This window comes from Oryctolagus cuniculus, chromosome 15 (genome assembly GCF_051225735.1).
Source record: "Oryctolagus cuniculus isolate XC-2025 breed Fujian yellow rabbit chromosome 15, ASM5122573v1, whole genome shotgun sequence".
In the NCBI taxonomy this organism is placed as follows: Eukaryota; Metazoa; Chordata; class Mammalia; order Lagomorpha; family Leporidae; genus Oryctolagus; species Oryctolagus cuniculus.
This window is the reverse complement of record NC_142881.1, coordinates 69,453,752-69,478,941: the sequence shown is the minus strand read 5'-3', so window position 1 is coordinate 69,478,941 and position 25,190 is coordinate 69,453,752. Positions and strand designations below refer to the sequence as shown.

At 58.6% G+C, this 25,190-nt stretch overlaps 1 long non-coding RNA gene across 2 annotated transcripts; it reads right to left on the bottom strand.

Moving 5' to 3' along the window:
• Window positions 1-1,461: 1,461 nt before the first annotated feature.
• Window positions 1,462-5,745, bottom strand: LOC149122038 (uncharacterized). 2 transcript variants are annotated; one of them, XR_016221697.1, is made up of 3 exons: window positions 4,971-5,745; window positions 4,323-4,393; window positions 1,462-4,155 (listed from the first exon to the last, which is right to left on the bottom strand). It is a non-coding gene; the product is annotated as an uncharacterized LOC149122038 (long non-coding RNA). The 2 variants fall into 2 exon arrangements; XR_016221696.1 differs by lacking the exon at window positions 4,971-5,745 and having other exon boundaries at window positions 4,323-4,512.
• Window positions 5,746-25,190: the final 19,445 nt, after the last annotated feature.

Genomic DNA, 25,190 nt, shown 5'->3' with positions numbered 1-25,190 from the left:
ACCCTAATTCCCCCTGACTCAGGGCGCCCAGGGCCCGGCAGCCAGGAAGCCCGGTTGCCACACGGGCCATGGCAAGGAGCGTGTGGGACCTCAGGGTAGTCACACCCTCCTGGGCTCCGGGTTTTCATGTGCACAGTGTGCAGCCTGGACTCCCGCACCCAGAGCTCTGTCCAGGCAGTGCTGCCTCTAGCCCTAGGGTCTGACGGTGGGCGGGTGGGCAGGGGGATCTCGCTGGGGCTTACGGGTGGGTGGGGGGCTTGTCATTTGTGACTTTTCCTCCACCTGGGCCAGCTCCAGAATCTCACATGAGCAGGTTCAGCTGAGGGGCGGAGCCGGGATCCGTGTTCTGTGACAGCCCAGCGTTGCCGCCTCCCTAGGCGCACGCAGGGGAATGAGACCTGAAGGTAGGATCTGGCTGGGACTGAGCATGCGCCCTGCTCATGCACTCACAGTCACTCCCTCCGCCGTCTGCGGCACGCCGGCCACCGGCCCACCACTGTGCCAGGCTCTGGGGATCCGGTGGAGAACGCGACTGTGTAGGAGACCCACCTGTGACCTGGTGGTCACAGCATGCTGTGCCACGTGGGGAGTGGGGGGCAGACCTAGCAGAGGGCTGGGGAAAAGTGGGAGCGAGCCCTGTGTCTCATCTCTTTGTGGAATGGGTGCCCGCAGTCCCTGCTCGATGGATGAGAGAACTGGCTCAAAGAAATAAATACCCCAGAAGCAGCTGGGGAAGTGGCCGAGTGGGCACTGGGATTCTCTTGAAAAGACTTGTTCATTGATTTGAAAGGCAGAGTGACAGAGAGAGGGAGGGAGGGACAGGGAGCACCACCCGACTCCCCTGTAGAAGCTTCTGGTATTTGAAGAGTGGGGAGTGAGTGGGAGGTGCAGAGTCGCAGGCTATTGGTTGTCGGTTCAGACACCCTCCATCCTGCGTGGCCAGGGTGAACTGAGGTTTCCGTGCCTCAGTTTCCCCCTGGACATGCAGGAAACCAGGCCCCTGGGAGCTGCACCAGGGTCAGAGGAGATGCCGGTGCGGGCACAGAGACGCTGCTGGCGTGCAGAGAGCCCCTCCATGATGCCCCACGATTCCAGGGCGCCTTGGTCCCTGCGCCCACGCTGCTGTCGCTGCTGCCTCTGCCTGGGGCATTTTCCATGTGGGAGAAGATGGAGAGGAAGAGCCAGCTACGCTCAGGTGCCAGGTGCCGGGTGCCGGAGCACGGGGATTTGTTCCGCTTTGCCTTTTGGAAGCCGGTGCAGTGCAAGGTTACCTAAGGTCAGTGCCTCTGTCCTAGAATCTCTTACGAAAAGGGAGGCGAGAGAGCAGGCCCTGGTTCCAGCTTCTTAAGGAGCTGGCCAAGGGCCACCACTAGACTTCCGAGGCCGGGAGCTGAGCACTGGCTACCCGCGCCCCATCCAGAAAGCGCCTGGCATGGGGCAGGAAGAAGAGACGCTTCTGCGGGTGTCGCTCCTCGTCTTCGTGGAGGAACGACACAGGACCCTGCGTTGTTCTTTCGTCTGCTCGGCCCTCCCCGGGTTTGCTGCTGGTTCTTCCCGGGTTGGCTATCCCCTGCCACTTTCCCCACTTCCGCGGGGGAGCGGCACACCGCCGGCCGGCTCTCTCAGGGGCTGCACAGGTGTTCCTCATAGATGTTCCTGGTGCATGTTGTCTCTCTCCTCCTTTATAGTCCTCCTCCACCAATCCCAACTCTGCTACCCACACGCCGAGTACGCTGCTCTCCTCCAATCAGGAGCAGGTCCTACAGTTTATTGGTTGAACTGGAGGCAGCTGTGTAGAAGCTGTTTCCTCCTCTCCCAGCGCCATATTGTGGGAGAGCAGATGCATAGAATAAGTCTTAATTCCAGTAACTTAGTCTAGTCCGAGTTGCTTCCAGTTGCTCCCCACATGCGGGAACTGCTGGGTGCCCCGCCCCACGCGAGGAGCCTTGTCCCAGGCCGTGATGACCTAGTGTGCGTGGGAGAGGCCAAACGTGGCTCTCAGCTCTTCACGTGCAGTGATTCGGTAAACTGGGTCCTCCTTCCACCTCTATGCCTATGTATTATTGCTCCCATTTTAAAGACAGGTAAGCTGAGGCACAATGAGGTTAAACTAACAAGTGCAAAGCCCACGTGGGTATGCATTAATCCCAGTCTTACAACTACCTGGGGATGAGGAGTGTTACTACCACCACTCTGTACATGGGAGCCCCAGGGTTTGGAGAGGTTAAGCAGTTCCTCCAAGGTCACACAGCAAAAGGGTACCGCAGGGCTGGGGCTGGAACTCCGGTGTGGGTGGACGCAATGCCAGGCAGCGATCCGGTCTGTGCTGCTGGGCTGGTCTCTGTGCCTTGGGTGGGGGTGCGGGACAGGTGGCTTTTGAAGCCTGGTGGGGGGGGTGCTGGCGGGAGCTGAGCCAGCCCCCAGAGCTGCTGTGGGCCCCTCTGAAGTCCCTGCCAGTGGGGCCTTAGGCTGGACGTGGATGTCTGTGTTTCCAGCCCAGACCTAGAGGAAGAGACTGAAATCCCAGGAAACCTCCCTGTTAAGCCGCCTGCTTTGTTATCACAGGGCTATCAGGAGAGACAGGGGAAGAAGCCGTGTCTGGGCCCCGCTATCCGGGAAAAGAGTGGGCAGTCAGCCCGGGAGGCGGCCGCGCGGGGCCCAGGCGGGAGCTGGCCCAGGGGCTGGCCGACATCCAGCCTGCGTGATCACCTCCCTGTTGGCCTCAAGGACCCCCGCCCCCTCCACTCTGCTCTCCCCACCATGGGATGCGCCCAGAACCTGGGATCCCTTGTAGCTCGGCAACCTAGGAGCCTCCGGAGATCCAGGCTGTGGTCTCATCCTTAACAGTGACTACCCCAGGAGATAGGCTAGCCTCTGAGGCCTCACTTTCCTCGTCTGTACAATGGGTGTAAAATATGATGTCTCAGTGCCCAGGTGACCATCAGAGAGGGCAATGGATGAGAAGGCGCTCTGAGTATGGACCACCTGTCCTGGAGCCCAGTGGTTTGCCAAGTTTGAATCACACGGAATCATGTAGGGATCCAAACACTTGATGTCTGCCTGCTTCCCCAGGTGGTCTGATTTAATTGGCCTGGGGAGGGAGCTGGTGTTAGGAGTGGTCATTCTAAAGTGAGTTCAAGTGGGAACTTCTGGGGAGTGCGTGGGTCAACCCCATGCACAGGTTTTTCTCGTGGGTGCCTGTTCCCCTAGATTTGCCCTACTGTGTCCTGCAGGGGCCTTAGAACCCTAAGCCCCTGCTTCCTTTGGACTCTGCCTCTACCAGGTGTCTGGGGGTGGGGCCAGGGTGGGGCAGAAGCAGCCTCGCTCGTTGCTGTGTTGAGGGCTTGAAGTGGGGGGACTCAGGCCTGGCCTTGCTCTCCCCACCCTCCACCTGGGCCTCTTTCTCTTCTGAGTTCTCACCTGTGAAGTCAAAGGAAGATGGGCGCACAGCACGCCTGGGCGCTGCCTCGCGGGCTGCCTGGGGGCTGGATGGGAAAGCCGGACCTGCTCATGAATGACGGAGCTGAGCCCCCTACAGCATCATAGACTCACACATGGCCTCTGAGACAAACACCAGCAGCCTTGGCCCCGCCCACCCACTGAGCTCCTGCTGGGGCAGGGTGGAGACAGGGACTGCGGAAGCAGGTGTATTGCAGTGCAGGCAGGCAAAGCGGGGACCAGGGGCAGGGTTTGGGGGACAGAGTGGGTCTCTCTGCTCTCTCGCCCATCGCCTTGCGTTTCCCAAGGCAGGGGATCACTCCGGATGACATTCCCTTGCTGGGGGGCCTGCCGTGTGCCTCCTGCCCGGTCAGCATGGGTAAGGCCTCTGACTTCCCCTTCCCTGGCTCACGGAGGGGTCAGGTGGAAGTCCACGCTCTCTGACAGAGCGGACGCCGTCCTCAGGCTCAGCCTCAGCCTGGGGCAGGCAGGGCCATGACCACCAGCGGGTGACGTGGCCAGGGGCAGGCTCCTATCTGTGGGCTTCCATGCCACGCTGCAGCGAGCCAAGCTGAGGGGGGTCAGGAGCGGTGTTCTAGGCCCTGCTGCTTTGAGTTTGTTCAGGGAGTGCAGGGTGGGCTCTGGATCACCCAGCTTCACTGTGACATGAGAGGTGCTGTGAGTCCTTGTGAAGGTCAGGTCGTGTCGTGGTGACTCCTGTAATGAGAGGGCACGAAGGCATCCATTTTTCCATCTGTCTGTCCATCCATCCATCCGTCTGTCCATCCATCCATCCCCACTGACCCGGGTGACCCATGCTTCCTTCCATGCGTCCACCATGCACCCATGCCTTGGGTCCCTGGGTGAGTTAGCTCTGAGCAGACCTTGCATGCAGAAATGCGTCGGAATTTCCCCCTGCCTCTTGGGACTTTCGGTCTCCGCAGGGAGGCCAGCCCTGTGGACAAAGAAGCAATGGTTGGTTCAGTCTGGGCCACCGCTTTGAAACCTACCCAGGTGGCCCGGCTTGAACCACTGGTGTGCTCCAGGTGGTGCCCTCTGAGCTGGTTTGAGAGAAGGGGAGTTTACCGGGCGGGTGGGAGGGGAATGCCCTGGGAGTGGCACAGGGGGATTCCGGGCGTCCTGGCTGAAATTACAGAAGCTGCTGATGAAGCTGTCGGTGGGGGCGCCCGAGCCAGGGCAGAGCAGGCTGTAGGGAGTAGGATCTGTTGACTCAGAGGGGACAGGGAGGGGCAGCGGGCAGAGCATGGCAGGCCCGGAGGGGACCGGGCTGCTGGGGCAGGTGGTGCACTGCTCCCAGCCGGTCCCCACAAGGAGACCACACTTCTGTCCTCCCCCCACCCCAAGGCCAGGAGGCCTGTACTGCCCAGACAGAAGGGCTCAGACAGCACCCCCCCTTCCCCTTTCTGCCCCCAGGACAGACTGAGGCTGTCTGCATTTCAAACCCCGTATCTCCCTGCGTCTTCCCTTAATAGGAGCCAATTACACCTCTGCCCAAACCGCGGGTTGCCTGCCTGTCATTGGGCTTTCATCCTGTTTAGGGTGGGGAGGAACTGCTCCTTTAAATGTCACATTTCGCATATGCAAATGAGGAGATAATTGTCCTTAATGGAAAATGAACTCACCTGCTGGCTGGGAGTTCCAGACAAAAAGCAGGCCCTGATGCAATGAGGATCCGGGTGAGCCTGGGGGCTGCTGTCCCACCCCTGCCTCAGCCAGGGGCTCCAGCGGCCTCCTCCATCTCTCTCTCCCCACTGGGGTGGAAGGCGGTAGTCCAGGGGTCTCGGGCATTTGGAAGGGAGCTCGTTTAGATACCTTTCCTACATTTGACAGGTGTGGACACCCAGGCCTGGAGGGCGGGAGGCACTGAACGCAGGCACACAGGCTGAGTCACGCTTCTCAGGGGACGGCAGCCCGAGCCCAGTGAATCTCCAGCCGGGCAGGCAGGAGGGAGCGACGGCCCTGGGGTCTGGCCCTTGCTGGGCTGTTTGTGTCCTTGGTGGTTTCTGGTCTAGGAGCTGTGCTGCGTAATCTGGAGGCTGGGGATGGATGGTGGTGGTGGGGGAATAGAGTGAGCCCGGGCTTCAGAAACTATCAAAGCCACGTCCCGGTGGAGCGCGGTCCTTCCCCACTCCTGGTTGTGTCGCTCAAAACCACGAGGGGAGGTGGAATGCATTCAGAGGGAGCAGCGCTCTGCCACTGGCAGTGTGCAAGACTGGACGGAGCTCCTGGCTCTGGCCTGGCCCAGCCAAGAGTGCTGGCTGTTGCAGCCATCTGGGGAGTGAATCAGCAGATGGAAGATATCTCTCTCTGTGTCTCTCTGTAACTCTTTCAAGATAAATAAATAATATTAAAAAAAAAAAAACCTCAAAAACCAAAATACCTGCCTTGTTCTCTTGGCCTGTCCCTCATCCCCGAGCCCCACCTGGCTCCCTGGGAAGATGGTGGTGCTGGGGAGACGGAGACTCAAGTCTTAGCGGATCCACTCGGCCATGGCTCTCACCCTCTGCGAGCCTCAGCATCCCCAGTAGAGCGAGAGTAGACATGAGCATCCGTACCTCCTGGCATTGTGGGGATGCCTGGCTTCAAAAACCACTTGCTGTATCCCCTCTGTTGGCTGTGGAGGGGCCTGACTCCCTCCCACCGCCCCCGGTGCCCCGGTGCCCTGTGCCCCGTTCACCACCTCCTGTCCCGCCACCTCCTGTTGTCTCTTGCAGGGTGGCCCAGATGTTTGGCTCAGCCCTGCCCTGCTCACCACTGGCTGGCATGGAATGTTTGTGACCTGGGGGATGAGGCCCTGGAAATCCCCCAGCTGCCTCTCTCCAGGTGTCCTGACGAGTCTCAGAGAGGCGAAGGGACTTGCCTGAGGTTGCACAGTGAGGCCAAGGGTCAGCAGGCCCATCTTCAGCTTCGATGGCCAAGTGCTTCTGCTGTCATAGGGAGGCACATCCCTGTGGGACACGGGGGACTCAACTGCTCCAAGACAAGGCCACAGCCCTGGGCACCCTGGCGGTGTTGACCCTAGGCTGGGGTGAGGAGGGGGAGGCGTGGCTTGAGCAGGTGATCTGACAGGTACCACGAGCAGGAAGTTGACTGGGGCTGTGTTAAGCCACGGAGCTTTGTGGGCTTGGAGGCTGGCTGTGCCTGCAGCAAAGCTAGCTCCTGACTCATTCCAGGGGCCACGCTGGCAACGTCCGTAGGAGAGGGGGTAGGTTTCCGGCGATGCGTGCATGGAGATGAGTGGTGGGCACTGAGGGAGAGACGTTCAGATGCCTGCTGGCCTGGTCATGCCCATCTGCGGGTGACTCAGACCGGGCGAAGGACAGCAGCTGACTGTCTCTTCTGTGGGCCCGGGAGGAAGCTGCCTACGGTGAGAAGCCTTACTCTAGAACAAGCACACAGGTAGAGGACAGCTCTTCCTGCAGTTCGCAAGAACCAGCCGACGGCCAGGCCCGGAGCCAGCACACAGCTCTCTTACTGGGTAAGAGGCCGGCAGGTGTTTCTGGGGAAGGACCTAGCTGCCATTCTCTCCTCCTTTTCAGGCCCACCGCTAGGCCTGGCTGGCTCTCCAGGGGTCTCCCGGGTGTGGACCGCAAGCTGCTGACGGCTGCATTCTGCGCCGGGTCCGAGTGGGAGCCCGGGCCTCCCCTGAGACCCTGTGGGCAGCGTCGTCCCCCAGCCCTGCTGGTCTGCTTGGCCTGTCTTCGGGCTGCCCGGAAACCATCTCCCTGTGATTAATGAGCATTTCCCCTGCTTTGGGCCCCACACTGGGGGACGGATGGGATGTGGCTTTGGCTGTTGTGGGTAGGGCTGGGGTTTGGGGAGCATGGGCTGCAGCTGTTGGCCTGGCAGGGCCTCACTTGCAGATGTGAGTTTGCTGGGTGGGTGGGGAAGCCAAGAGTAGCCAGTGCTGTTGCCCCGTGGCCCCTGCTTAGGACTGCTACTCTCAGAATCGGGCTCCCGGGAGGGGGCGGCCACGCTGCCTCCTGCTGTCTCCGGAGGCTGGTGCAGCTCCTTCCTGTTCTCTCAGGTTCCTGGTCCCAAGGCCTCTCTTTCTCAAGCCAGTGTGGTTTTGGTTTTGGGGTTGAGGCAACAGCGGGCTCGGGCCCAGGCTCCAATTATCTTGGGCAGTGGAATTTGGAGCTGGGAGAGGTCAGGCTTGGAAGAGTTCTGAGCTAATGGAAAGATGGGGCTGTGGGCTCCTCCCTGCTTAGCTCATCCCAGGGGACCGGGCAGGCCCGGCTTCTTCCTAGAGTGCAGCCATGGGTTTCCAGGATGTGAGCTCAGCAGCCCTGGGTGGGGGTCCTTTTCCCACCCCATCTGAGACATTTGGTGTTCCTTGCCCAGAGGGGCCTGCCAGGTCTGTGTTTTTCAAACTGGAACAAAAAGTGTTGCAAGGGGTGCAAGCAGGAGTGGCTTCCCAAGTCTTTGCTGGGTGTTAGAGAGCAGAGAGTGTATTCGAGAGACTGTCGGCGTGCAATGGTTCTGGGCCAGTCGGTGTGAGTAACTCCTTCATTCCTCCCTTCCATCCTCCCCACCTCCCTCCATCCCCCCATTCGTTTTTTTAAAAAGATTTACTTATTTATTTGAAACTCAGAGTTACAGAGAGAGAGGAGAGCAGAGAGAGAGAGAGAGAGAGAGAGGTCTTCCATCTGCTGTTTCACTCCCCAGTTGGCCGCAACGTGCCAGAGCTGTGCCAATCCAAAGCCCGGGCCGGAGCCAGGAGCTTCCTCCAGTCTCCCACAAGGATGCAGGGGCCCAAGGACTTGGGCCATCTTCTACTGCTTTCCCAGGCCACAGCAGAGAGCTGGATCGGAAGTGGAGCAGCCGGGTCTTGAACTGGCACCCATATGGGATGCCGGCACTGCAGGCCAGGGTGTTAACCCGCTGTGCCACAGTGCCGCCTCCCCCCTTTTATTTAAATACCTCCCATTCAAGATCACCCACCTATCCATCCACCCCTTTCTTTATACAGTCACACACATCTCCATCCAACCTCCCATTTAAATCCATTCATCTATCCGTCTGTCCAGCCATCCGTCCATCCATCCGTCCACCCACCTAGCCATCCATCCATCCATCATTCGTCCTTCTGTCCATCTATCCATCCATCCATCCATCTACCCACCCACCCACCTAGCCATCCGTCTATCATTCGTCCTTCTGTCTATCTGTCCATCTGTCCACCCCCCCATTGGCCCATCCATCCATCCATCCACCCACCTAGCCATCCGTCTATCATTCGTCCTTCTGTCCATCTGTCCATCCACCCCCCCCATTGGCCCATCCATCCATCCGTCCATCCATCCATCCATCACCATTATCATCTAGGTGAGCGCTCCGATCATGGGCCAGGCTTTGTTCTGGTTGCTAGGATACATAAACAGTTCACAAGCCCTGCCCTTGAAAACATTCCCAGTCTGGTGACCAGATATTTCATAAACACCAACGTCTCCTCGGCAATATCACGTCGTAGTGAATGTGAATGTTGTTTCACGAACCCAGAGGATTAACTGACTCCAATTCAGATAACCCCTCGGCTAGAACACTTTCTCAGATTTCACTGTGTGGCATGGGAACTTGACAGGCAGAGAAGACGGCAAAGGGCATTTCTGGCAGGCGGGCCAGGCTGTGCCCGGCCGGAGCCCTGCAAGCTCATGGCCTGTCTGAGGGAGGGCAGTGCCGTGGCTGCAGGGGAACGGGATGGGGGCTGGAGGAGAAGGAGCCGTGCTAGGGAACCATCTGGGAGGGCACGCCGGCGCAGGTGGCAGAGGGCCTTGAATGCCGGGCTCAGACTCTTGGCTCTTTCCCTGCAGCTAGCTCTCAGGTGCCCAGGTGTGGAGGGACGCCGTGGTGAACCACTTAGAGGTCTGTCAGGGAGATCGCGGAGACAGGCGTATCTGGGTTTGGACCCAGCTCTGCCACCTTCTAATTCTGTGGCCTTGGGCGAGCAACGTGACCTCCCTGATCCTGTTTCCTCTTTCCCAAAAATGGAGGTGATGCTCTCTGCCCGACTGGGTTGCTGTGAGCTGTAATAAGAACCTACCTGGGAAGCACCTGGCACAGTCCTCGGCGCACAGCAGATGCACCAAGTACCTTATTCCGGGATCTGCTGGGACCCGCTGACGCAGAGCGGAGGCTTCCACTGAGGGCTCCGCCTCATCACGCGGGTCTGAGCCGCTCACTCCATCCCATGGGCTTCCGTGTCCTTATCTGTGAAAGGGTCATTCAAGCAGCCATCTCCTTCCTAGGCTTGCCGCGAGAAAGCAAGGCCGTGATGAGAGGGCCTGGCGGGTTGTCCGGGCTGCAGGTGGTATCAGATCCTGCTGACCTATGATACCTCAGCTTGGGAAAGATCTTGAGGATGGCACCCATGACCCCAGGTGCCCTGGCACCGGGCCACTCGAAACTCTTCCTGCCCGTGAGTAGGTCCCTCCTCCCCGCCCTGCCCCGGCTCCATAGCTGCAGCGGCTAATCCCAGGGAACAGCGAGACCTGACACGTCTGTGGGGCTCAGCCACCCAGTTCACCCGACTCTTCGCACTCGTGCCATCCCCACCACCCCTGCTCGGCACCCTGGGCTGCCTGTGGCTCCTGCCTGACCTTGATATGTCCAAGAGAAAAGCCACTCAACCGGCTCCTCTGTGGGCCTCCAGGAAGGTGGATCAGGGAGAGCGTGTCCCCTCTCCCACGTATCACTCAGCCTCTGAGGGATGGGCCTTTGACATTGACTTCCCAGGTTTTATCTGGGGGGAGGGCAAAAGGAGATGGTGAAGGGAATTGGATTTGTAAAATACAGCTGACGGGTGCTGGGTGAGTAACGGCAGAGTCACAGACAGTAACTTCCTTCAGTGGAAGGCCAAGTGCAGATAAAGCCGGTGACCTCCAGCGGTGGGAACCCCTTGTAGAGGGGTCAGGACCCAGTCATAAACGCCAACAGCCAGGACCCGCCGAGGCCATTCCATATCACCTGGCCCTCGCGGTGCTGCACACATGCATGCTTGCATGTGTGCAAACGCATGCGTGCACGTGGGACCCAAGTATGCAGCCATGCATTTACACACCACATAGACACAGCCCAACACACGCACACAGGCCCATGTGTCTGGTGCTGCTCGGGACCTGGAGCACCATGGGGGACGACAGAGCGCCCGGCCCCTCAGGCTCACTGGCAGGTGGGGAGGCCGAGGCTCAGAGGGGCGGAGGAGTGCCACTGCTCTCTGTGACTTAGCACGGGCCGGGGGCGGGGGGCTCTCGTCGCTCTCACGGTCAGTCCCCTTACAGCCTGCGACTCCCCTCCTCCCTCCCAGCTCTGACCATGGTCTCTGGCAGCCCCTGCAGCTACCAGCACCCTCACTGGACTCTCAGCTCCTCAGCTGAGGGGAGGAGGAGATTAAACCCCCAGGCAGAGAAGCAGGAGAAGTCTGGGTCGGGGTCGGCTGTTCACGCCAGAGCGGGCTGGCTTCTCCGCGGGCACCCTCTACCCGGGACCCATGGGTGACAGTCTTTTCAGGCAAGCTTGCTAGGTGAGAAAAAATTTACCAACTTAAAAAAAAAAAAAAAAAAACACCTCCAAAACCCACAATAACTGATGCTGGATTGAAAAGGTGTGCAGTGAGTGTCGTGAAGGCTGGTTTCTTTCACTTGCCTCGGCTCCCATGACTTTGCATGTAAATGGCATTCGGAAGTGGGCTGTGCTGTGTTCTGATGTGTTTATTAGGAGGTGATTGACAGGCTGTGGTGACAGGGTTGGGGGTGTCTAGGATGCTGCCTGGAATAGCTGAACTGCTATTTTTTGACTGTCCTGCTGATGCCCACCAGAGACCCCTTGGGAGGCTGAGCATTTCCAACACCCACGGAGAGACGTGCTAACCTCGCAAGAGCTGTGTGAGCTGATATTCTAGAATATTCCGGAGCAATCTGGCCAATTCCTGCAGTGTCTGGGTGCGCCGTGCTTGTCCCCACATGTGTTCCTCGAGCTGGGGACATGGAGAGTGGAGAAGAGGAGAGTGGGGGCTTAGCTTTGCGTCTGCACCCAAAGCAGCCCCCAGGGCCCAAGGGCAGCCCGTCTGGGCCGTGGGCGCTCTGGGTTTGGGTTACAGTAGGAAGCACGGTGGAGCTGCTCTGCTACCGGTGCAGCTTCTGCACAGCGCTCGGCTGTCTGCAAACCTTTTTGCTGTGTTTGATCTTGTTTTCGCTTGGGAGGCCAGGATCAGTTTACACATCTGGGCAAGGGGGCCAGGGAGGCTCAAGAGGGCTGAATGAGTCACCGGGGTTCTTCTCACTGCCGAGAGAGGATGACTCTGGGACAAGGGCCAAGCCCTCCCGACTTCCGGGCTCCGCCCTCCCCCAGGCCGTCCTGGTGAGGAGCTTCTGCGGAAGCGCCCATCCTTGGTCCCTTGCATTTGCACGTGGCTTGCTCCGCCTCTCCTGGGCCCGTATCACGCAGCTGCCGTGAGCCCTGCCTGCTGTGGTGGAGGTGGCGAGTGCTCACCTGGGTGGAGACTGGGCCCAGGCAGGGCTCAGGCCAGTGGATGGTGGTCGATGGGGACATGTCCCTCCCAGGCCCACCCCCCCGGGGGGGTCCACTTCCCTGGCGGAGCGCTGGCACTGAGCTTCCCCGCTGCAAGGAGCCATGAGTATTTTGTGTGAATGCTTGTGATTCCTGTATGCGGTGGTGTGGCAATGGCTGTGGGCATTAAAAAAAAAGATTTATTTATTTGAAACTCAGAGTTACAGAGACAGAGGGAGAGACAGAGAGAGAGATTTTCCACCTGCTGGTTCACTCCCCACATGGCCGCAATGGCCAGGGCTGGGCCAGGCTGAAGCCAGGACCCTGGATCCTCGTCTGCATCTCCCATGTGGTTATAGGAGCCTGATGATTAAAGCCATCTTCTGCTGCTTTCTCAGCTGCAGTAGCAGGGAGCTGGATGGGGAGCGTAGCAGCCAGGATTCAAACTGACGTTCATATGGGATGCTAGAGCAGACAGCTGGAAGCTTCACCCACTCAATGCCAGCCCTGGGCATTTTACGTGCAGGCATTTGGGTGAGTTTTCAAGCTCCGGAGTCATGCAGGTTTCAGGCCCATGCACTGTGGCTGTGCCCCCAGGCTCCGCAGTTCAGAGAGGCACACCTGCTCCCTGACTCTTCTCCTCATGTCTGCAGTGGCCTTGGAGGTCAAAGCCACAGACCAAGGGCTGCCTGCCCTGCACAGGCCTTCAGATGAGGGAAGATAAAGCTGTGTGGGTGTCTAAGCCCATTTGCTGTTGCTATGACAACAGTCCTGGGTCTGGGTGACTTACACAGAGTTGAGGTTGATTGGGCTCATGGTTCTGGAAGCTGGGACATCCCTGAGGGTTATACATAGGTTGAGCATCTCTAATCCAAAACCGTTTCAAAATCAGACACTGAGCACCAACGGGACCCCACAAGTGGAAAATTCTACACTTGACCTCAGGGGATGGGTCACCGTCAAAATCCCTGTACGCTCAAAATATTTTATAAAATTACCTTCAGGGAGCCGGTGTTGTGGTGTAGTAGGCTAAGTTTCTCCCAGCAGCGCCAGTATCCCATATGGGCACCAGCTCAAGTCCTGGCTGTTCCACTTCAGATCCGGCTCCCTGTTAATGGCCTGGGAAAGCAGTGGAAAATGGCTCAAGTCCTTGGGCCCCTGCACCTGCATGGAAGACCTGGAAGAAGCTCCTGGCTCCTGGCTTCGGATCGGCAAAGTTTTGGCCGTTGCAGCCATTTGGGGAGTGAGCCAGCAGATGGAAGACCTCTTTCTCTGTCTCTCCCTCTCTCTTTCTGTAACTCTGCCTCTCAAATAAATAAATAAATCTTTAAGAAAGTTTACTTTGAGACCGTGGGTATAAGATGTGTATAAAAGAGAAGTGAACTTGGTGTTCAGACTTGGACTCCTCCCCAGGATGCATCAGGACATACATGCAAATATCTCCAAATCCAAAACCAGAAGCACTTCTGGTCCCACACACCTCAGATGGGGCACGTTCTGTCTACACCACGAAGCCCTACCTGGGTGGCGCCGGGGCTGCCCGACTAGCGGTGACAGTACCTGTGATAGAAACTGTAACAGATGCAGCACATCCAGTACCGATTCTGAGCCAAGCCCGCAGCGAACCCACTGCACGCAATTATTTTGCAGTTCAGGCAACGTCCTTAGCCAAGAGGGGCTCTGGCCCTTTCTGCCCTGTTCTCGACCCCAGCTTTTCAGCCCTGTGAGGTTCTGGTCTGAGTTGTCTGCAGCTCCCATCTGTGTCTGTGCCGGGTCCCAGCTGACCAAGCCAAACTGCATGGCGGGAGGGAGGTGGGTCTCTGAGGCTGCTAAGAGCTGAACTGTGGTCTGGCCTTGTCTGCTACTGCCACGGTCCAAGCCTGCCAGCCCTCCTGGGCATACAGAGCTGCACCAGTACTCTCCAGCCCTGCACATCGCCAGCATCATGCCCTGTAGTCTCTTGCTGCCCCAGCGAGCAGCCTGGAAGCTCCTTAGCAGAGGCTGGGCTGGAAGCCTCTGCGTGTTGTCTTAGGTTCATCAGCCACAGAGCTGCAGCTCGGGTTCCTGTACAAGTCGGGTGATGCTGAGGGGGCCTTCTGGAGAGTGCAGTGAGGCGGTGAGGGGGGCAGGCCAGGGGAGGGGAAGCGGCTGGAGATGTGAGGTGGGGCCCTCGCCTCACCTGTGGGTATGCTCAGATGTGTGGCTGCCCCGGAGGTTGGTCCACCTTGAAGCCTTCAGAACGATGGGGATTTGAACTTGGACATCAGAAAGTCATGGACGGAGGGCTGCCCCTTGGAGGGCAGACTAGGGAGCACCTGGCGGGGGAGGTGCTGTCAGCGTGGCATCCCACCCTCAGAGGTGGGCCCAGGGTCCCGCAGTCACACCTGCCACACCCTGCGTGCCCACTGCTTCTCTCTGAGGATGGTCTTGTCTTCTCCCCAGACTCAATTATTATTATTTTTTTTGACAGACAGAGACAGAGAAAGGTCTTCCTTCTGTTGGTTCACTCCCCAAATGGCTGCAACGGCAGAGCTGCGCTGATCTGAAGCCAGGAACCAGGTGTCCCCTCCTGGTCTCCCATGTGGGTGCAGGGGTCCAAGCACCTGGGCCATCCTCCACTGCCCTCCCGGGCCAAAGCAACTGGGACCAGAACCCGGTGTCCATATGGGATGCCATCGCTGCAGGCAGAGGACTGACAAAGTGATCCACGGTGCTGCCCCCCGCCAGACTCAATTCTACTTGGCTTGGCCTGGGATTATCGGGGCCTGGCACATGGCCGGGTGTGCTGCAGAGTGGACAAACGACAGGCGTGCCAGGCTGGCTCTGCTGCTACTGGTGCCGAGGGCTCCCACGGTCACCCACGTCTGTTCCCTTGGGCATTGCTCCTCCCTCTGAGGACTGCCCCAGGCCAAGTTCACAAGGGCTGCTGTCAGTGTCTACTCCAAAGCAGAGAAGGGGCAACCTGCAGAGTGGATTTTTCTCTTGCAGAAGGAGCTGGGGTGGTTAGGGAGGTGGAAAAGGGGACAGAGAGCCATGTGTGTGTTTGTGTGTGTGTGTGTGTGTGTTTGTGTGTGTATTTTTCCTCTTGCACACTTTCTTTGTGCCAAGCTGGAGGAGGTAGCACTCTCTCCTCTCCCTTCCTGCTGGGCCGCCTCAGCTGCAGCCTTGGCCTCAGAGCTACTGCTGGGGAAAACAGAAAAACCACAGCTATGCGGCACCAACAGGCCTGCATCATGTTTACGAAATGACAGCGTCTCGGGCCCGGCTCCAGGGAGGCTGGGGCTTCCAGCAGCAGCTCAGACAGCCCGAGCTGTGCCTTGCGGGCCGCGAGAGCTGGAGAGGCCCTTGGCGGTCATCGTGTCCAAGTCTCTCATTTCATCAGGGGGCCCAGAGAAGGGGAGCGAGTTGGCTGTGGACTCGCAGAGCCCTGAGATCTGGTTTAGGACTTGTGGGAAGGAAGCCAGGGGTGAGGTTCCTGGGTGAGGAGAGGAGAAAGGGACTCAAGTTCAAGTTGCCATTCCCATGTGACAGCTCTCAACTCCCGCCTCCCCTGCTCCCCTCATGTGTAGCCCTGCTGGTTTTTAACCTGAGGACATAGTCACAGGACAACAAAGACAGGGGAGGCCCCACCCTGCTCAGCCTCTGCACTGGGCCTGGGAAGCTGCATTTTTCTCAGCCTCCCTGGGTGGAAGGCACAGAGGAGTGAGAGCTGTGACCAGCAGCGAGGGGTGGGGAAGCCTGGGTGGGTTTGGGTACTGCATGGAGACTTCTTCCCCACAGACCTGCAAACACCACTTTGTGTCCCCAGCCTGCTTTTGTTGGATGACCCCATCTCCTGCTTCTGTCAAAACATAGGCAGAGGGGGCCAGTGCTGTGGCTTAGAGGGTAAAGCTGCCACCTGAAGTGCCACCATCCCACATAGGTGCTGGTTTGAGTCCCTGCTGCTCTGCCTCTGATCCAGCTCTCTGCTGTGGCCTGGGAAAGCAGTAGAAGATGGCCCAAGTCCTTGGGCCCCTGCACCTGTGTGGGAAACCTGGAAGAATCTCTAGGCTCCTGGCTTTGGATCAGCGCAGCTCCAGCCGTTGTGGCCATCTGGGGAGTGAACCAGCAGATGGAAGACCTCTCTCTCTCTCTCTCTGCCTTTCAAATAAAATAAATAAATATTTAAACACACACACACAACAGAGGCAGACTTCTCTCCTCCGCAGCTGCCAAGTGCCTGGCCACTCCCCTAGCTGGGAAAGCAGCAGGGACCCGAGAGCCCACTGTGCCCCTCCCCCTCCCTAGTGGCTCTGGCGTCTTCGTCGCCCTCCTGTGCAGTGCCTGCCTCTCCTTGTCCCAAGCCCTCTCTCCAGCCTGTCCCGAAGCTCTCTCGCTGGCTTTGCGTCTGCAGGAGACTTTGTGGCAGGCCAGGCCTCCAGCCCGCCCCAGGTCCTGCCACTTGTTTGCCTCTGCCCCAGCGGCCCTGAGGCCACCAGTGAGCGGCCAAGGTTCATGCCATCCCACTGGGACCCTGTCCGGGACCTGACCTTGTGGTTCCTCCCCCTGACCCTCTGATGATGGCTCCTCCAACTTGGCCCATGCCCCTTCCACTGTCTCCTGTCCAAGTGGGATTTTCCTTTGATTTCCAGCCCTGGTCCCCCTTTCTTTGTGCCTGGGAAATGTGAAATAACGCTTCATCTATTCCCGTGGATACACCTGTGTCTGTGTGGCCGGAGACCCGAAAATCACACCTCTGTCTGGGTCCATGCGGACCCTTCCCTACGGGGGCTCCCTTCCTGGTGGTCTCCCAGGGTCCAGTGAGAACCACCACTGTCTGCACCGGACTCACTGCCCCCCCCTCCCCCCCGCCTTCCGGCTCTCAGCTGAAAGCACCACTCGGTGGCTAATATTTCATTCTCGTGCCAGGCTGAGTAACGTGCTCTCGCTCGCTCTCGCTCTCTCTCTCTCTCTCTCTCTCTCACACACACACACACACACGCACACGCACAGGATTGGTCTCCTAATCTGTAACCTGTGACGTTTACTTGTGGTGGCCAATGGGACTTGGCAGATGAGAGTAAGTTCCGATTGTGAGATCCAGGAGAGCCTCACAGAACCACCCAGGTCCTTGTTAGAGGGGAGCAAGGGGTCAGCGTGAGTAGCAGGAGCTGTGACAATAGAAGTGAGAGGTGTGACCACAAGCTGAGGTGTGCTGACCGGCAGCAGCTGGCAGAGCCAGGAATGGGTCCTCTGAGGGCTCCAGAGGGAGATGGCCCTTTGGATGACTTGATGTTTAAGACTTGGACTGCTGGGGCTGGCGCTGTGGCGCAGCAGGTTAAAGCCCTGGCCTGAAGCGCCAGCATCGCATATGGGTGCCGGTTTGAGTCCTGGCTGGTCCTCTTCTGATCCAGCTCTCTGCTATGGCTTGGGAAAGCAGTGGAAGATGGCCCAAGTCCTTGGGCCCCTGCACCCGCGTGGGAGACGGAGGAAGCTCCTGGCTCCTGGCTTCGGATCAGCGCAGCTCCAGCCATTGTGGCCATCTGGGGAGTGAACCAGCAGATGGAAAACCTCTCTCTCTCTGGCTCTACCTCTCTCTGTCACTCTGTCTTTCAAATAAATAAAATAAATCTTTAAGAAAAAAAGACTTGGACTTCTGACTTCTAAAACTGTAAGAATACACTTGTGTGTTTCAGGCAGCCTAAGCAACTGATCCAGTCCTGATGTTCTTTCCCCATCGCTAGCTGCCATCATTTAGTATCAAATCCTATCAATGTTTTCTCCAAAATGCCTCTCAGGGTCACACTTCCCTTGCATCCTTGAGAGCCTGCCATCGCCATTTCTCTAAGAGCTCCAGTGAGGATCTTTCATCTGCCTCCCTGTCTCCCAAGTCACCCCTTCCATCGCTGGAGTCAGTGTATTATGGAAGACACGGTGCTCCCCCCCGCCCCCCACAACCTTGGCTTACTGGCCAAAGCAGGGAGGTGAATTACGCAGACTCTGGGGAACCAGGGACTGTGCCGGCCTCTCGCCTGCCTGCATCCCTACCTCACGCCCTCCCCTGCGGTCCCTCGGGGCAGCGGGCAGCGGGCAGTCTGCCGGTGGCTGCTTCCTCACCCTGACTCTTCCTGCAGACTTCTGCCAACTCTTGGAGAGCCCAAGCCTTCCTGGGGCCTCTTCTGCACCGCATGGGGCTTGTGCAGAGGGGCTCGGAGCTCTGTGGAGCTCTTCAGCCTGAGTAATTGAGCTAAGTAGGTTTCATTGACCCCCAGGGCTCGGAAGGCACCTCCAGAGGCCTTTTAACCCAGCCCTGCCTTGGGAATACACCGTGCCTAATGGGCTGTTTCCCCAGGATGCCCTGTAGGAGGCCGTGAGCTGTGCATACGTGTGCTGCATATGTGGGCATGGGCTTGCGTGTTTTAGGGGGGAACAGCTGAATTTTAAGCGGTTTATTAAAGAGCCGCTAAAGGCGCCTCGGATATGAAATTTTTCCAGGAAAAAAAAAAACCCTCTCTATTTTGACGATTTAAGTGTTAATGATTCAAAACCATATGGATTACATTTCCCTCCATCCGCACGGTTTTTAAAGAGTATCCAAGAGACTGCTTAGGGCAAAACGCATTTATGATTCTATCGATCCGGCAGCTCTGTGAGGGCTGTTCCACAGAGCTGAGTGAGCACAGGGCGGGTTGGCCAGGACGCCCGGCCCTTCCCTGGGCCCTGCCTGCTCAGTCCCCAGGGGGAGCCGCTCCTGGTGTCGGGGGAGCACGCTCAGTACACAGCTTGGTGGGAAAGGGACGACGCATCCCGGTGGGGTTTTTGCAAAACCTCCAGAACTAATTTTAAAATGACTTAGGTTTTGGCAGGCTGAGGAGGTGTTAACTCAAACTCGGGTGTATTTCAAGGGAAATGTAATTAGAAAAATGTTCTCCCAGTTAGCTGGGAGGCCGTGCCGAGTGCTAAAGATTCTTGTCGGGGGATTGTTCGGCGAGACAAAGAACGTGCGGCCATCAGGTCAACGTGCAGTCAGGCGCGCGGCCTTCTCACCTTGCTCCCCTGCCAGGCCGCGGCACCCACACCTACATGCTGGGCCTTCAGTGGTGGTGTGGGGGGGTCCCTGCTCATAAGGACCAGGCTACAGCTGAGCCAGTTACAGCTGGCTTCTCAGCGAGCAGAGCCCACGGAGTGCGGGGGGGGGGGGGGGGGGCTGTTGATGGGAAGTGCAGATTTTGATCTCTCCAGATTCCTGGGCCTAACCCTTCTGTAGCCCTAAGGAGATGACCCTGACCAAAGGAGATGACCCTGACCAAAGGAGATGACCCTGACCAAAGGAGATGACCCTGACCATCGACCAGATCCGAGCATCTGTAGCAGAAGAGTGGCAACTCTCGCCTCTCCTTCCTGGCCTTCCGCCACGTCGGCTTTGTGGCAGCCCTTCCCCAGAGCTGCCCCCTGCCTGGTTCTGCCCTGCCTGAGCGGGGCTCCCTCTGTCAGGGACACCCCAGGCACTCTTACTTCTCCAGAGAACAATGCATCCCTCAGAGGAACACTGCAGAATCTCCGCTTCCCTGGTGAGAAGCCTCAGGGGGTCCTGCTGCCTTGGTCTCCCTGTTGGGCCTGCAGCCCAGCCCCAGCTTTGAGCTCCATAAGGGGATGGGACATAACAGAATCCTGTGTGCACCATGCCAGGGACTAGCGTGAGGTTTGACATGCGGTCAAGCCCTCAACAAATGTGGGGTGGACAGGCTACACTTTGAGACTCTTTAGCACTCTTCCTGCTACTCCTCCATATGATGCTTGCACCATTATCCCACCCATCCGTTAACCTATCCATCTGCCACCACTGACCCACCTTTCTCCCCATCCCCCCACCCATATGTCTATCCCCCCACCCATCCATCTATCCCCCCACCCATTCGTCTATCCTCCCATCCACCCGTCTATCCCCCATCCTTCTATTCCCCCCAACCCATCCATCTATCCCCCCATGACCTCATCCCCCCCATCCCCCTTCCACCCACCAGCTATGCACGATTCATCCTTCTCTACCACCACCCATCCACCCCCGCATCAGGTACTCAGTCCACAGACTGGGCCCTTTTTCTGGGTGCTTTTCCCATTGCACTTAATATAAAACGATCTGGGAATGTTTCAAGCCCAAGAACACTGTACCACACGATCTCGGCCACCCACAGAGCTTTATCTGTTCTCAGGATTCTGCCATCTGCACTTCAGCTTTTTCTCTTTAAGAAATCGAGTGCTATAGATGTGCCTGTGGTCCCATATGTGGACCGGGCCATCCTAGCCCTCTGCCTTTCTCCCCCGAGACAGCGGCTCTCATTCTCATGCATGTTTTTATGGTTTCAGCCATGTATTCGTAAACAATATTCAGAAGGGCTTGTCAGGCTTCACATTTTTATGGAAATGCTGTCCCACTGTGTCTGTCACTTTGTAACTTGATTTCTCTTTGCTTGTTCTTACGATCATATTGCACGTTTTGTATCTCTCTTATGGGGGTGCCTGTCATCCGGTCCCAGTTGTCTCTCTATTTGGGGGCCACTGGGCTCATCTTGACCTCCCCATTCACCCTGAGCCTGGCAGGAAACCACAGGGGTCATCTCAGACCTTGGCCGAGGGCTGACGCTGCACAGAGCACCACGCTCTGTGGTGGGCACCCAAATGTGTCCAAGACCCCGTCCTGGCTCCTGAGGGGTTGCAGATTAAGGGTGCGGCAAGAGGCATGGAGGCAGCCCCACAGAAGTGCAGAGGAAGAATGAGAGGGGAGCGGGCCAGGGGAGGCTCAGCAGGGGTGGTGGGGGTGGGCGTTGGAAAAGAAGACGTTTTACAGGCGGGAAAGGGGAGTGGGCGCTCAGGGCAGAAGCAACAGTACAGCCTAGGCCAGTGGGTACATAGCCGGTTATTCCTGTCGCCTTGCCTAAGGGCTGTTTCCATGAGAGTCATTCTCCCGGGGCAGCCTTCGGATCGGAGGCAGGCCTTGGGGAGCCGTGTGGCATTCACCCGCTCCCGCCTTCCTGCCCTCGGTCAGCAAATATTTACTGAGCTCGAACTACACGCCAGGCTCTGTGCTGTGCTGGGGTGCAGTGGGAGTCCCAGGGATACGTTTCTTGCCCTCAGTACTGGGGGAATGAGGAAGACGTCAAAACCAGCAAACGCGGGAACTGTCAGATGCTGAGCTGTCTCCCCGCACAGGATTCTACCGTGCCAGGGCTGCTGTGTCACGGCCGAGGGTCTTACTGGGGTGATCTGTTCAGTCTCCCCTAAGAGGGGACACTCGGACTGGAGGTCTGGGTGGTGGGAAGGCCAGGGGCGGAGCACAGGAAGGGGGAGAGCCCTGTGTGCCCAGGGAAGGGGGGGCTGTTTGGGCTGAGGCGGAGGGAGGGGCCAGAACAGCTGTCCCGCGTGGCCCTGTGCAGCAGGTAGTGGCTTCGGTGGGATTTCAACCAGATGCAGAGACTTCAGAGGGTCTTAAACAGATGAGCGATGGGATCCAATTACCTACTGAATTAATTAAAGGTGGGGGCTCGGCTCTCTTGGGGACAGGTCCCCGTGGCCACAGCGTGGCCCTGGCTGCCGGCACAGGGGTGGAGTGGGGTGCTTTGGGCTAGGTCTCTGAGGCACCGTGGCCAGGCAGGCCTTGCTGAAAGGAGGGAAGGAGGAAGGCAGGGAGGGGGAAGAGCTGAGGGTAACTGCAGGGCAGTAACCTTGACCTCTGGGTGGAGGAGGTCTGCTCAGGGCCACAGGGGGGGTCATCTCTCCCCTTCAGAATGGGGATGTGCCTGGTGACCAGCAGGTGCGTCGTCCTGCCCACCTGCCTGCTGGTGCAGCTCACGGCCTCTCCCTTTGGATTAATGTGCCCACTTGATGACTGGGGAGACAGAGGAGCAGTGAGGAGTGACAGGCCCAAGACCACACGGGCAGAGCCGGCCCTGGCCCCTCGTCCCCTCTCCCAGGCCGCCTCTGCATAGGAGCATGACAAGGACAGCTCCAGTGTGCTCAGGGCCTCTGCTCCTGTGAGTTCCTCTGTTTTTGTATTCATCACGCACCCAAGGTCAGTGGCTAAAAGAAGTCAGAGCTGAGGCCCAAGCCCAGGCTGGTTCTGGTGTGTGTTGCCTGTCTGCTGGCTGTGCTGGTGCCCAGAGCTAGCCAGGGGCAGGAGGGCACCCAGTGGGGAGCCACTCTCCTCTGCTCAGCAAGGGGAGGACAAAGAAAAGATCTCTGGCTCCTCTTCCCCAGTGCTTCCGGGGGAGCCCTGCAGACCTGCAAAGTCAGTGCTGGACACGCACCCGCTGTGGTGAAATGACCCGCTGGGGCCAGGCAGTGAGGATCGGAGCTGGGACAGGGACCTGGGGGTTGGAGCGCCCGTGCAGCCCTGAGCCCTCTCTTGGGGGTGGTGTGACACCAGCAGCTGGTTGTCCATCTGCACATGTTAGGACTGGGGAAACCAAGGCCCCGTTCTTGTCCGGGAAGAGCACCCAGAAGCCAGGGATGCAAGAGGCCAGGCCCCTGTGGTGTCTGGAGGCGCTGGGGCCAAGGTCCCTGAGGCCCCTGCCTGTGCCTGCCTGTTCGTGATAAGCCCTTGACAATGTCAACAGGGTGTCCCGGGGAAACAGGAAGGGCAGACAGACGCCTCGGCACGCAGGCCGTAGCCAGATTAGCTACCGGCTGGGAAGGCGAGGCTCACGTGTGTCTCAGCTCTGTTTCCGGCCCTGGGTGGGGGTGCTGCTGATGGGATGGGAAGTCAGGGGCCTCTTCCAGGGAGGGGCGGGACTCCTCCCCCCGCCCCCGCAGGTGTGTAAGGGGGCGGGGCTTCGAATCCCGGACCAAGGTGTCTTCGATCTTCCATTCAGTCAGTAAATACTGAGCAATGGCCTGTCCCCAATACAACCTTGCTACTTTGCTCTCTGTCTCACTCCTGGATTCTTTCTTGGGTGAAGCCAAGCACCCTACGACTTCTCTCTGGTGACAGAGACACTAGGGAAAGTAAAGGGCTCTGCCTAAGACCACGTGACTGGGACAGAGCCGGGGGGGGGGGGGCCGCCTGTGTCTGAGGCTCCTCTCGCAGACCCTGTGGCCCCTAGATACTGGTCTTCAGGCCAGCTGGGCAGCTGGTGAAGAATTCAGGTTCCAGCCTGGGGCCCAGGCATCTGTGTTGTGGAAGGGTCAGGTTAGCACCTGGGGGCACAGACAGTGGGGTCCCGGGCACGGTGATCCGCGGGCCATGGTAGTCTCATGGGGGAACTTCAGCAGTGGTAGGTGCTGGGCTGGCGGCTGATGGTGGCGAGCACGTGGGGGCCGGGGGAGTGGGGACAAACGGCTCCCCCTGCACGTCCCCAGGTGGGTGGGAGTCATCCTGCTGACAAATGGGCCGCTGCACTCACTAATCCGTGGAGTGGCATTAATAATAAAATGCTCCTTAAAGCTGCGACGTGACACGAGCGACCGAGTTTCCAGATCCTGAGCAGGATCATTAACTGCGTATGCAAAGGTTTTACAAACATTTGGCAAACTCGCTGTGCCCGCTGTGCCCGGGGAGGTGTGAGAGCCACCAGGGCCCACAGGAAAGGTACAGGCCTGGACCCAGGACCCTGCTACCCGCCGTCAGAGGCCCTGCCATGGCCAGCTTCTTCCCTCGGCTGCGAAAAGAGGTGGGGGAGGGTAGAGCAAAGGAACCTTTACGCTGAGGGAGACAGCAATGTCAGAGGCGTGGGGCCCAGCTCTGGGGTGCAGCGGACCCAGCAGCTGCTTAGGACGCCAGCATCCTATATAGCAGAGCGCCGGTTCGAGTCCCAGCTGCCCCGCTTCCAATCCAGCTCCTTGCTAATGTGTCTGGGGAGGCAGTGAAGGATGGCCCAAGTCCTTGGCCCCTGCCACCCACATGGGAGACGCAGGCTCCTGGCTTCAACCTGCACAATGGCCACTGCGGTCACTGGGGTGACACTGACTTAATATTCACCTGCCGAATTTCTGGGGGGAGGTTTGGTGAAACAAAATGTGGAGGCAACGGGATCCCAGGAGACGTCCCTTCCCTCTCTCTCTGTAGAAGTCAGAAGAGGGCCTGAGGCTGCGGGGATGCCCTTGCTCTCGGCGTCGGGAGGAAGGCCAAGGCCTCAGGTGCACCTGCGCGGGGCCCAGGCGCAGGTGTCACTCCCCTGTCCTATCCTGAGTTTTCAGCCCTTGCCTGTTTGCCCTCTGATAGAATCACTGCTCGGTGCTTCCAGGTGCGCAGGAAAATTCTTGATGCATCCTGGTCTGGCATCGGTAGCCTCTTGGGCAAGGGGGGACGGGGCGGGGCTGAGCAGGGCAGGCCCGGGCAACCCCTCCCCTTGGCTCAGGGGAGCCTTGCTGTGCTGTTCCACACTTCCCACAGGGACTCGGGGGTCTGCGGCAGAACTGGCTGCCCTCCAGCGTCCTCCTCCGGCCCGTCAGCTCCAAGAGCTCAGCTCCTGCGATCATCCTGAGACAAGTCCACGAGGCTGCTGCACACAACACTAGCCTGCTTATTCACACAGGGCCGGCCAGGGAGGAAGGGCGAGGTGGGGCTGGCCCAGGAGAAGGGCTGGGAATGTGTGCTGGGACCCATTGTCAGGAGTGACCTTGCTGAGGCTGGAGCTGGGGGCGTCAGTGCTCATGTGTGCATGTGCATGTGGGCATACACGCATACACATTCTTTTTTTTTTTTTGATTTTTTTTTTGACAGGCAGAGTGGACAGTGAGAGAGAGAGACAGAGAAAGGTCTTCCTTTTACCGTTGGTTCACCCTCCAATGGCCGCCGCGGCCAGCGAGCTGTGGCCAGCGCACTGCCCTGATCCGAAGCCAGGAGCCAGGTGCTTCTCCTGGTCTCCCATGGGGTGCAGGGCCCAAGCACTTGGGCCATCCTCCACTGCACTCCCTGGCCACAGCAGAGAGCTGGCCTGGAAGAGGGGCAACCGGGACAGAATCCGGTGCCCCAACCGGGACTAGAACCCGGTGTGCCGGCGCCGCTAGGCGGAGGATTAGCCTAGTGAGCCACGGCGCCGGCCGCATACACGTTCTTGATGCTGCTTGGAGGAGGAGAGCTGGTGAGCACATTGCGACTCAATAGCTGTGATCCCGGGCACACTGACATCCCGTGAACCACAGGATCCTTGCACTGATCATTCTGAGTGGTATGTGTTCTCTGTATCTCCATTTTATACAAAAGAAGAGCGAAGCTTCAGAGGTCAGCTGCCTCTGAAACCTTCCCA